Below are 12,270 nucleotides of genomic sequence, written 5' to 3' on the forward strand. Positions count from 1 at the left end.
AGGAGACTGAGGTCCTTTGATATCTACCAGACGATGGTGAGGATGTTCTATGAGGCTGTGGTGACCAGTGCTATCATGTTTGCTGTTGTGTGCTGGGGCAGCAGGCTGAGGGTAGCAGACACCAACAGAATCAACAAACTCATTCGTAATGCCAGTGATGTTCTGGCGGTGGAACTGGACTCTCTGGCGGTGGTGTCTAAAAAGAGGATGCTGTCCAAGTTGCATGCCATCTTGGACAATGACTCCCATCCACTCCATAATGTACTGGTTAGGCACAGGAGTACATTCAGCCAGAGACTCATTCCACCGAGATGTAACACTGAGCATCTCAGGAAGTCATTCCTGCCTGTGGCCATCAAACTTTTCTAATCTTCCCTCAGAGTGTCAGACACCCTGAGCCAATAGGCTGGTCCTGGACTTATTTCCACTTGCAAAGATTAACTTATTATTATTTAATTATTGATGGTTTTATATTGCTATATTTCTACACTATTCTTGGTTGGTGCGACTGTAACGAAACTCAATTTCCCTCAGGATCAATACAGTACGTCTGTCTGTCACAGGTTCCACAGTGTTAAAATGAGAGAACAGTTGCTGTAGATTTTATCCGTCATCTTTACAAATCTACATACGAATTTTCACCGAAAGTGACTTGTCATGAGGGGTATCATCTTCAAATGAATAACCACATCACACTCAGGCAAGGGTTAACACATAAGTGGTCTCCACAGGATATCCCAAATCAGATCCACTCCTATGGGTTAAATGAGGTGACAACCACACATTCAATGTATGGTGAATGGATAATTATCCCACCCTTGTGGGCATAGGAAAGTTCTAAACAGTGACCTTTGGCCACTACTTCCCTGGTTTCAATCCTTCCATTTTTCATCCGTCTCCGTCTGACTCTGAGTGTCTGTGTCCTCAATTAAAACTAAACAAGCTGCAAGCAATGTAAACAAGCTGCAAGTCAAACTGATTCACCGTCTTAATCTCTCTTAAAATGACAGTCCATATCAAACGAAACCTAGGGATTCATAACAATGGCCACTCCCCACTATGAACTGACTTGTGTTCCAGTAGTTGAGATGACTGAGTGAATCCTTTCCCACAGATTGAGCAGGTGAACGGCTTCATCCCAGTGTGAACTAGCTAATGTCTCTGTAGGTTGGATGACTGACTGAATCCCTTCCCACATTCTCAGCAGGTGAACGGCTTCTCCCCAGTGTGAGCTCGCTGATGTCTCTGAAGGGTGGAAGAGTTTGTGAATCTCTTCCCACATTCTGAGCAGATGAACGGCTTCTCCCCAGTGTGAACTCGCTGATGTACCAGTAAGGTGGATGACTTAGTGAATCGTTTCCCACATTCTGAGCAGGTGAAAGGACACTCCCCAGTGTGAACTTGCTGGTGTGCCAGTAGTTGGGATGACCGAGTGAATCCCTTCCCACACTCTGAGCAGGTGAATGGCCTCTCTCCAGTGTGAACTCGCTGATGACTCTGTAGGTTGGATGGATCAGTGAATCCCTTCCCACAGACTGAGCAGTTGAACGGCCTCTTCCCAGTGTGAACTCGCTGATGCTTCTGTAGGGTGGATGAATCAGTGAATCTCTTCCCACAGACTGATCAGGTGAATGGCTTCTCCCCAGTGTGAACTTGATGATGTCTCTGTAGATTCGATAACTGAGTGAATCTCTTCCCACATTCTGAGCAGGTGAATGGCCTCTCTCCAGTGTGAACTCGCTGATGACTCAGTAGGGTGGTTGACCGAGTGAATCTCTTCCCACAGACTGAGCAGGTGAATGGATTCTCTCCAGTGTGAACTCGCTGGTGTCTCTGTAAGTTGGAAGACAGAGTGAAACCCTCGCCACAGAGTGAGCAGGTGAATGGCTTCTCCCCAGTGTGAACTCGATGATGTCTCTGTAGATTGGATAACTGAGTAAATCCCTTCCCACAGACTGAGCAGGTGAACGGCTTCTTCCCAGTGTGAACTCGCTGGTGTCTCTGTAGGGTGGATGAATCAGTGAATCTCTTCCCACATTCTGAGCAGGTGAACGGCTTCTCCCCAGTGTGAACTCGCTGATGACTCTGTAGGTGGGATAACCGAGTGAATCTCTTCCCACAGACTGAGCAGGTGAACGGCTTCTCCCCAGTGTGAACTCGCTGATGACTCTGTAGGTGGGATGACTGAGTGAATCTCTTCCCACAGACTGAGCAGGTGAACGGCTTCTCCCCAGTGTGAACTCGCTGATGACTCTGTAGGCGTGATGACTCAGTGAATCTCTTCCCACAGACTGAACAGATGAACAGCTTCTCCCCAGTGTGAACTCGCTGATGACTCTGTAGGGTGGATGACTGAGTGAATCCCTTCCCACAGACTGAGCAGGTGAATGGCTTCTCTCCAGTGTGAACTCGCTGGTGACTGTGCAGGTTGGATGACCGAGTGAAAGTCTTCCCACTGACTGAGCAGCTGAACGGCCTCTCCTCAGTGTGAACACGCTGGTGTGCCATTAGGTCAGATGACTGAGTGAATCCTTTCTCAGATATTCAGCAGATCACCAGCCTTTGCCTGGTGTGGTGTGAACTGATTGGTGTGTCCACAGGTGGGAAGACCGACTGAACCCCTTCTCACACACAGAACAGGTGAATGGTCTTGCCCAGTGTTAACTTGCTGATGTACCTTCAATTGTGATAACCGAGTGAATCCATTCCCACTGTCAGAGCAGGTGAATGGCCTTTCTCCTGTACAAAATGACGGGCTTGCCAGTTGGTCAGATGACCGAGTGAATCCCTCCCCACTGTCTGAGCAGGAAGGGTGGTCGATTGAATCTCTTGCTCCACCTTCTTAAATATCTGGACAGAGACAACAAAACTGGTGTGCCATGTTTGAACTTCCTGGAGACAAATCCCTTGTCATTTTCAACCTGTAAAAGATTTACAAAATCCATCAATGGGTTTAGGACAACATTTCAAATGAGATTACATGAGTTGCCAAGGTTTGATCTGGTATCACACTGTTACAGTGAGGTTCAACCCAAGTTGGACAGAGAAATCTTCTCCTGACTGGGCAGAGAGCTGGTATCTGCAATGACCATCAATTCCCTGATGCTCTTCCTGTCTCTATAAGAATGGGGCATTTCTGCCGTCTCCAATCTGTGACCTGGCTCAGTTTGACTCTCTCCATTGGTATTATTCCCTCTTCCTACTGAGCTGCATGGGTTCCTCACCCCACAGTAACTGAAACAGTCTCACGCAATTAGTCTTTCTTGATGTGCATCTCCCCATTGTAATATTCCCATGGGGATGAATAAAGTATCTATCTATCTATCTATCTATCTATCTATCTATCTATCTATCTATCTATCTATCTGGGATTTTCTTTTATGTATTATTAACTTAAAGTGCCACAGTTTTAATGCCATATAGAAAATTCCTGTTGAGGTGAATGGTTGGTCTGCACAGCTGTTCAAAAGACAGAGTGAATTTTTGTAATATTTCACATTCTTGTAGAAAATTACAACACAGAAACATGCCCTGTGGGCCATCTGGTCTGTGCTGAACTATTTAATCTGCCCACTCCCATACCCCTACCATCCAGGTACCTACATGAACCTCTGAAATGTTGAAATCGAGCTTGCATGCACCACTTGAGCTGGCTGCTCATTCCACACCCGGATGACTCTCTGTGTGAAGAAGTTTCCCCTCATGTTCCCCTTAACATTTCACCTTTCAGCCTTAACCCATGGCCTCTGGTTGTATTCCCACTCCATCTCAGTGGTAAAAGCCAGCTTACATTTACACTATCAATGCCCTTCTATCACAATCAAATCTCCCCTCAATCTCCTGCAGTCCAAGGAATAAAGTCCTGACCTACTCAATCTTTCCTTATAACCCAAGTACTCCAGACCTGGGAACATCCTTGTGAATTTTCTCTGAACTCTTTCAAAGTCTTTACATCTTCCTTGTAGATTGGTGACCAAAACTGCACACAATACTCCAAATTAGGCCTCACCAATGTCTTCTACAAGTCAACATAACATCCATCTATTGTTGTCAGTACTTTTGTTCATGAAGGCCATTGGGCTAAAATCTTTCCTTCCGTCTCTATCTAACTGTGATACCACTTTTGTTGAATTAAGGACTTTCTTCTACAACAGGTCCCTTTCTTCTACAACACTCCTCCGTGCCCGACCAGTCACTGTGAAAGACTTCCCTTGGCAGGTCAGACCAAGGTGCAACAACTCACACTTGTCTGCATTACATTCCTTTTTCCATTTCTCAAACCATTTTGCCAGCTGGTCCAGATCGCACTGCAAGTTTACATGCTTTTTTGGCATTGTCTAGATGGGACAAAGAGCCTGTTTCTTTACTGAACTTGTCCATGTTTCTATGGCTGAGAAGATGGCCAAACTTGTTTGGAAGGGAAAGGGTAGGAGTGACAATTGAGCACCAGTGGCTGGAGTTTCTGGAGCAATTCGGGACCTGAGTGATTCCACAGAAGTGGAAGCATTAGAAAGACAGGAGGACACAACTGTGGCTAAAATGAGAAGCCAAAGCCAACATAAATGTCAAAGAGAGGGCAAACAAAAGAACAAAAACTATTCAGAAGCTTTGAGAAACCAAAAGAAGACAACAAAAAAAGTCAGATGAGCTCAGTGCATGGAATCATGACTTGTAGTCATTAATGGGTCTCGGTAGCGCCCAACAGTCTGAGGCATTTAGAGGAACAAAATATATGAGGCTTCAATTTCTCTTCAAAAGCAAGGTTCCCTGGACCAGTTACCTTTCAACTTTCATTTTGGCAGGCAAATACAAACTCTGCATCCTCAAAAATTCACTTCTGAAGGCCTCCCACTTACAGGTACTCCTTTGCCAGGAAACAGCCTGTCCCAAACCACACTTGTCAGATCCTTTCTGATACCATCAAAATTGACCTTTCCCCAATTTAGAATCTCAACCCGTGGTCCAGACCACTCTTTTTCCATATTTACTTTGAATCTCATGGCATTATGATCACCAATTTCTGTCACCAGCCCTGATCATTTCCTAACAGCTTATTGCTCACTTCTACGTTGGGAAATCTACGTACTGATTATGGGCACATTTGAGAAACTTTACCCCATCTAGTCCTTTTACATTATGGGAGTTCCAGTCAATATATGTAAAGTTAAAATCACTTACTGAATCAACCTTTGTTTATTGACATGGCCCACAATCTACCTACAACTTTGTTCCTCTAAATCCCTCAGACTGTTGGGTGTAAACAAGTCCCAATAATGGCTACAATATCATAATTCCCTGTCCTGAGCTCATCTGGCTTTCCTATGATGCTTCGTGCATTGTGATATACACAGCTCAGCACATTCATCGCACCATGCTCAACCATTTGATTGCTGACACTATCTGAGGTCTGAACAACATTTGACTCGTGTAAAGAAAACAAACTCTCCCTCATTGTCACAAAAACAAAGGAGCTGATTGTGGACTGCAGGAGGAATGGAGACAGGCTAACCCCTGTTGACATCAAAGGATCTGGGGCTGAGAGGGTGAACAGCTTTAAGATCCTCGGCATAAATATCACCAAGTATCTCACATGGTCTGTACATACCGGCTGTGTTGTGAAAAGAGCACAGCAGCACCTCTTTCACCTCAGATAGTTGAAGAAGTTGGGAATGGGGCCCGAAATCCTGAGAACTTTCTACAGGAACACAATTGAGAGCATCCTGACTGGCTGCATCACTGCCTAGTATGGGAACTGTACTTCCCTTAATCTCATAAACCTGCAGAGATTGGTGCAGACAGCCCAGCGCATCTGTAGATGTGAACTTCCCACTATTCAGGACATTTACGGAGACAGGTGTGGGAAAAGGGCCCAAAAGATATTGGGGACCCAATTCACCACAACCACAAACTGTTCCTGCTGCTACCATCCAGGAAACGGTACCACAGCAAAAGGACCAACAGGCTCCAGGACATCATCTTTTACCAGGCCATCAGACTGATTAATTCATGTTAATACAATTGCATTTGTATGTTATACTGACTGTTCTATGCACAAACTATTTATTATAAATTACTATAAATTACACATTGCACATTTAGATGGAGATGTAACGTAAAGACTTCTACTCCTCATGTATGTGTATGTAAGAAAGTCAATTCAATTCAAATCACCCTCTCCACTATCTGTCCTGTCATTCTGGCTCCCATTCCCCCTACAAATCATTTTAACCACATCAGCACCCCCCTCCACCACACTTGCTCTCGCAGCCTTACCACGAGGATATTAGTCCCCTTCCTGTTCTGTTCCCCTAACTAATGAATCCCCTATCACACCTTTGACTTTCCTCTGCCAGGTAATCCCCCCCACTACTTTCTAAAGTGTTCCACCTGTTGCTGTGGGGGATGGCCACAAGAGGACTCTGCGATGGGTATGTAACCTCATTCCCCTTCCTGACTCTCAACCAGTTTCCTGTGTTCCGCACCTTGGGTGTAACTCACCTCTCTTCATATCATATGTATCACCCCCTCCACTCCTGGATGATCCAGAATTCATCCATTTCCAGTTCAATCTCCTTAAAGTGCTGGGTTACAAGCTGCAGCTGGATACACATCTTGTAGATGAGGGCATCAGGGACACTGGAGGTCTCCCCACCTTCCCACCAATGTCCCCTCTAATTTGTAATGACAAGTGTGCACATAAATCATGTACTGTGTATTTTTTTTACCCAGTGACAACATGTGCACAGTGAATTTTATATAGAGAGGTATTCATTTTCACAGCTAGCAAATCACTGTCAATAAAAACGTTGATCTCCTCTGGGTTCAATCGAGTTCATCTGCACTCTCACACAACCTATGTAGCAGGCCTATAGTGGGTTATGAAGGATTTTCTCGCAAGAGCTTTTGCACACTGTCCATATGTGACTTGCTTGCTAAATGACGCTTTAAAAGGTCAGATTTCCAAATTTCACTCCAATTCTTCCCATTTGCAAATTCTCCAGCAACTTTTGCATCACCACAATACAGACAGGTAACACCAGTTTCTGTGTTGTACATAAATATTTCCCCTAAACCCTCTCCAGATGACTGACGGTGATGAACTCGGAGATGGCAATGCCAATGAATATGAAGGGAAGGGCAGTAGTCTGTCTCATTGGAGTCTGGCACATTTCTGATGTGAAAGTTACTTGTTGCCCAGGGCAAAGGTGTTTGATAATATCATGTACCCAGAGAGAATGGGTCAAAACATGTTCTCACCTGTAGAAAAGTTCAGAACAGGAGGAGGTAGAACAAACTACACAGACGCAAAATGCTGGAGGAACTCAGCAGGTCGGGCAGCATCTATGGAAAAGAGTACTAATGCTGAGTTCCTCCGGCATTTTGTGTGTGTCACTTGGATTTCCAGCATCTGCAGATTTCCTCTTCTTTGTGACTGGAGGTAGAACAAAGGTAATTTTCTCTACTGCTGATGCAAAAGATTTTGTTCCCTTTCTCCGAGTTCCTAATCCTTGCGTTTAGATAGCTGGAGCTCAGCTCTGTCTGAGAGATCTATCGGTTCCCATTCCCTCATCAACCGGAAGCTCCCCGGGGCCCGTGTACGGATCGTGGGGCTGAGAGAGAGCGGGAAGAGAGCAGGACTGTCCCGGGATTGTTGGCCACGGTGTCCGGATTTCACAGGAATTGTCCCAAAGTCGCTGTATAATATAAAAACACGGAGAATCGCTCTTACCTGCACCCGACATTTTCAAGGCCTTCAGTGTACTGCGTGCATGCGTGATACTTGGGGACGTCCTCAGCCTGCCGCCTGCGCATTTCATCGGTGCTTCAGCACCGGCGAAATTCTTAACGCATGACCCTCTGGGTAATCACGGTGCCATTAACCATTTCTGCAAGCACCAGTTCAATGTCCATACCTCATTCTTTTTCCCTGTGTATAGAAAAATCAGTAGCTGTTTTAACTCAGAAAGTGGCTCCCATAAACAATATACTCAATATCAATGTGTATCTAATGCCAAAGTAAAATGCAGTTATAAAACACAGGAGATTCTGCAGTTGCTGGAAATACAGAGACACACACACACAAAAGCTGGAGGAACTCTGTAATTCAGAGAGCAACTAAGCAGCGGAGTACACAGGCTAGGCATGCTGAAGGGGCTCGGTCTAAACGTTGTCTTTTTATTCCTCTCCACATTTGCTGCCTGAAATTAACCACCTTTTTTTCCGGTCAACCAGTTTACAAACGTTTCTGATCTTTCTTTTGTAGCCACATCCTATTGGTTTGATTCCTCCTCCTCCTCCTGGTAAACTCTAGACCCCATCTCTCTCTCTGGAGCACCAAAGCCCTGACTCAGGCTGGCAAATCTTCGGTTTCTGACTCTGCACCATCGAAGGAGACAGGCAAGACTTGGCTGCGGGTCTGGTCCAATACGGGAAGGAGTTTGAGGTGAAGACGGGATATCTGGTAAGACAACCTTTTAATATTGACCGATCCCAAGATGCTGTACCCCATCTCTGTGCAATTTCAGGCCAAAAAGTCTGTCGCACCAACTGCCCCCCTGTCTGGATCACCACAAAAGAAGGACAGACGCTCCCATCCATTTAGCAATATCCCCTCAATCCCGAGGCAACATTTTATGAGGATGAAAGCTCTTTTGTGGATCCAGCAGGATAACAATATTCTGACTATGCAATAATGATGGACGGTGAAGTAATTAAGCAGGCATCTTTTGAAGCAGCTGTCTCCACCCAGAAGGCTGAGCTGTTTGCTCTGACTCGTGCCTGTATCCCAGCAACAGACTAAAGTGGGAACATTTACACAGACTCCCGTTATACATTTGGAATTGTATATGACTACAGGGCTCTCTGGGAACATGGGGATTCCTGACTTCCTCTGGCCACCCCATTAGTAATGCCACCTTTGTAAACAACTTACTCACCACTCTACAGCTACCTCGAGTTCTGGCTGTTATGAAATGTGCTGCCCACACACGCATGTCCGACTGTGTCACTAAACACAATGCTCTAGCAGATCAGACAGTGAAAAGTGCGGCGCAATCCTCAGTAGTTGTAGCCGTCAAGCAACCCTCCATGACTAAAGCAGAACGGGTTTGCAGGACATGTGGGAGGTACGTAATTTTCAGGGGGACGCCTCTGAGGAGGAGCACAAACTGTGGTCCCAGATGGGGATGCCACAAAGACCCCAACCTAGGTTTTTGGATCACCCCAGCGGGACAGGTTTGTGTTCCTACACAGTTTTTACCAATATTGGTCGATTATATACATAATTGTACACACCTGGGAAAGGAGGGAATGGTTGGTAACCTGTACCCTGCACACCGGGTACGACTCCCTTGACAGGTGGACCCTTTTCTGTGTCTACAAGTTGATTTTATTGAATTGCCTAGAGTACATTGCTATAGATACTGCTTAGATATTATAGATGTGTTTAGTAGATGGGTTGAAGCTGTTCCATCTACCAATAATACTGTTATCACTGTTGTGAAGGTATTATTACGGGAAATAATTCCCAGGTACGGCCTGCCAGAGATGCTGAGCTCTGACAATGACCCACACTTCGTGATGAAAGTAAACAAAGGCATACGTAACGAACTAGCTATCCAGCAACAATTCCACTGTGTACACCACCCACAGGCCGCTGGCAGAGTGGAGAGAGCCAATGGCACTCTGAAGAGTAAACTGGCCAGACTAACAGTGGAGACTGGACTCACTTGGTTGATGGTCCTACCGATACCCAGTTCCACATGAGGGTTACCCCACAGGGTAAAACAGGGTTGTCACCAGCTGAAATCATTTATGGACGGCCCATGAAGACACCCTGGGGACTAAGACCTTGTGTACCATTGCTCCCAGAAAGTCTACCAGCAAAATTGGATATTCATACCCGAGGGGAAGACATGGGGAAATATATATGCCAACTAACCAAAAATTTCCAAGCATACATTCACAGGTATGACAGGCTTAAAAGGAAGAGAACTACATTGCACCATGGAACCTGGGATTTTTTTTCCTGATGAAGAACTGGGATTGAGGGAAACTCGGACTGCGGTGGAGAGGACCATATCAGGTGTTACCGACCGCTCCTATGGCTGTGAAACTGAAGGGGCAATCTCGGTGGATACATCATTAGGCACCAAACATGTTACTGAAGGAACTGAATAGAAGGTCTCTCTCGGACTAATGGAAAATGTATTGGTTGTTAGTGGTGTTCATGTTTATGTCTTTGAGAGGGCTCACCCCAGCATCCGGGGGCCCCATGTTAACACATTTCTGTCTTTCTGTCATACCTATGCCAAACAGGTAGAACTAGGGGCCTGCTGGGTTTGTGCTGAAATTCCACAGCATGGTAAAACTAAGGTTCCAATGTCAGTAATCCCGCTCAACCAGAGTGAGGAATTCTCAGCCTGGGCTTTCTCAAATAACATCCGGGGAAGTGAGATGAGGACCTGTGGTCCAGACAGAGATGACTGTGGCTGTCAGTGTTTTGAGGGATGGTGTCTCAGGCCCCCATCAAACGGAACTTCCAATACTGGGAAACATGCATCCTGGCCATACTTGCAGGTGCCCAGCAGCCGAGAGGAACAACTGAGACTGATTGATTTTGGATGATTACTTTTCTCTCCTATGGAGTAGCCGGGAATTCACGAGAGATACTCAATTTGGATACAGCACTTGAGGAGCTGGCCACAATACTGCAGGGGCCCTGACAGAAACACAGGCCCAAGTAACAGAAATATCCACTGAAATGATCGCAATCTGGCAAACAGTCATACAGAATCGTACAGCTTTAGAGTTTATCCCAGCTGAGAAAGAGGGAACCTGTGCTGTTATTGACACAGAATGCTGCACGTATATCCCTGATGAATCTACTAACATTACACCCCTCTCCGAGCACACTGCAAAGGAGATTGACAGCATCAAGAAAGTAGGGCAGGATTTACACGGGTTCACCGAAGGGTCGAAATGGTGATCTTTGAAGGCCTGTTTGGTAATATGTGGGGCATGATACTGCATTATGTCCTAACAGTTGTACATATCTTTGTTACAATTACTGTTGTACCCTGTCTTTACCCACTGATAAGTCAATGCTGTCATCAGTTGCTATCTCTGTAAGAAGTTACTGTGTTGTTGATAATGTAATGATCAAAAGGAGGGAAGGATAAAGTCTGTAAAATGGTTAACACTTCGTTAAACAATAGCAGCCTGTTTTTCTGAAAGAAACTGCTGATGATCAACCGATGTGCTGAGCCATGTTTCTTCTTGCGGGTAGCTAGCTAGAGTTTCAAGATGCTTATCTCCTTGCGCAATCACATGTAGAGATAGGATAGCTTCAGTCTGTTCTGTGTGTGTAAACCATTATGACTATTTTGTAGTTTGTCTTTAGGGGCTACAGCCTGTCATGTAGTAAATATCTTTGGCTCCAGCCTGTCTTGTGTGGGGGTATCTGGATGGATATATCTGTGGTGTAAGGGGAATTGTTAGTCAGTTAGTGGATTGGGTGGGAACAGTCACAGACTGTTCCTGTTTGAGCAACTAACTAAGTAAGCCCTGGGTGCTTGGAATAAAGAGTTTGTACCGTATGGTCTCAGAGTGACTTTATCCAGATTCGACTTCCACAGAATGGGAGTGGTTTTAAAGGGCTGGGCTGCGGGAAGCACATTACCAGACCTGGTGTGATTGCAACTGTGTCTGACAGAGGCATAAATGGTTCTTCTGGGCACATTCAGTCTCACCAACTATTTCCCACCTTCTATTGTACAGGTATGTAATGTATAAAGGACCAGTGTTTGAGTAAATGAGACTCACCAAACTTCCTCCTCACTGACTCACTGGGATCTCCAAGTCAGCTGATTCGGAGTTGTTCTCTCCAGTTGATGCTCTCAGTCCTCGGGCCAGTTCACTTGTTGCTATTCCCACATCTTTAGCCATGGTTTGCTTCCAGCTGGGGTTTTTCTTCCAATAAACCTCTCACCGCAGGTCTAACGTTAACCAGAGAGATAATGAAGCACATTAACAATGAAAAGGAGAACCAAACATTTCTGCTTAATGTTACTAAGAACAAAACTCACTGAAATTTAAACGTTGAAGCCAAATATAATAATCTCAGTGAACAATCTTTTATTGTCCCTCACACATCACAAAACAATATGGGATAAGAAGGAGCCATCATTCTGTCATGGTAATACATAAGACACAGGAACAGGATTAGGTGATTTGATCCATCTGGGCTATAAACGTGCAGGAGCAATGTGT

The 12,270-nt window shown here is 45.3% G+C and overlaps 1 long non-coding RNA gene and 1 pseudogene across 1 annotated transcript; both read right to left on the reverse strand.

Moving 5' to 3' along the window:
- Positions 1–248: 248 nt before the first annotated feature.
- LOC140723555 (uncharacterized) lies at positions 249–2,439 on the reverse strand (annotated as a pseudogene).
- A 295-nt stretch (positions 2,440–2,734) lies between these two features.
- Positions 2,735–11,991, reverse strand: LOC140723558 (uncharacterized). Its single transcript, XR_012097923.1, has 3 exons — positions 11,824–11,991; positions 7,730–7,927; positions 2,735–2,921 (listed from the first exon to the last, which is right to left on the reverse strand). It is a non-coding gene; the product is annotated as an uncharacterized lncRNA (long non-coding RNA).
- Between the last annotated feature and the right edge of the window lie 279 nt (positions 11,992–12,270).

Source organism: Hemitrygon akajei, unplaced genomic scaffold (assembly GCF_048418815.1).
Source record: "Hemitrygon akajei unplaced genomic scaffold, sHemAka1.3 Scf000118, whole genome shotgun sequence".
NCBI lineage: Eukaryota > Metazoa > Chordata > Chondrichthyes > Myliobatiformes > Dasyatidae > Hemitrygon > Hemitrygon akajei.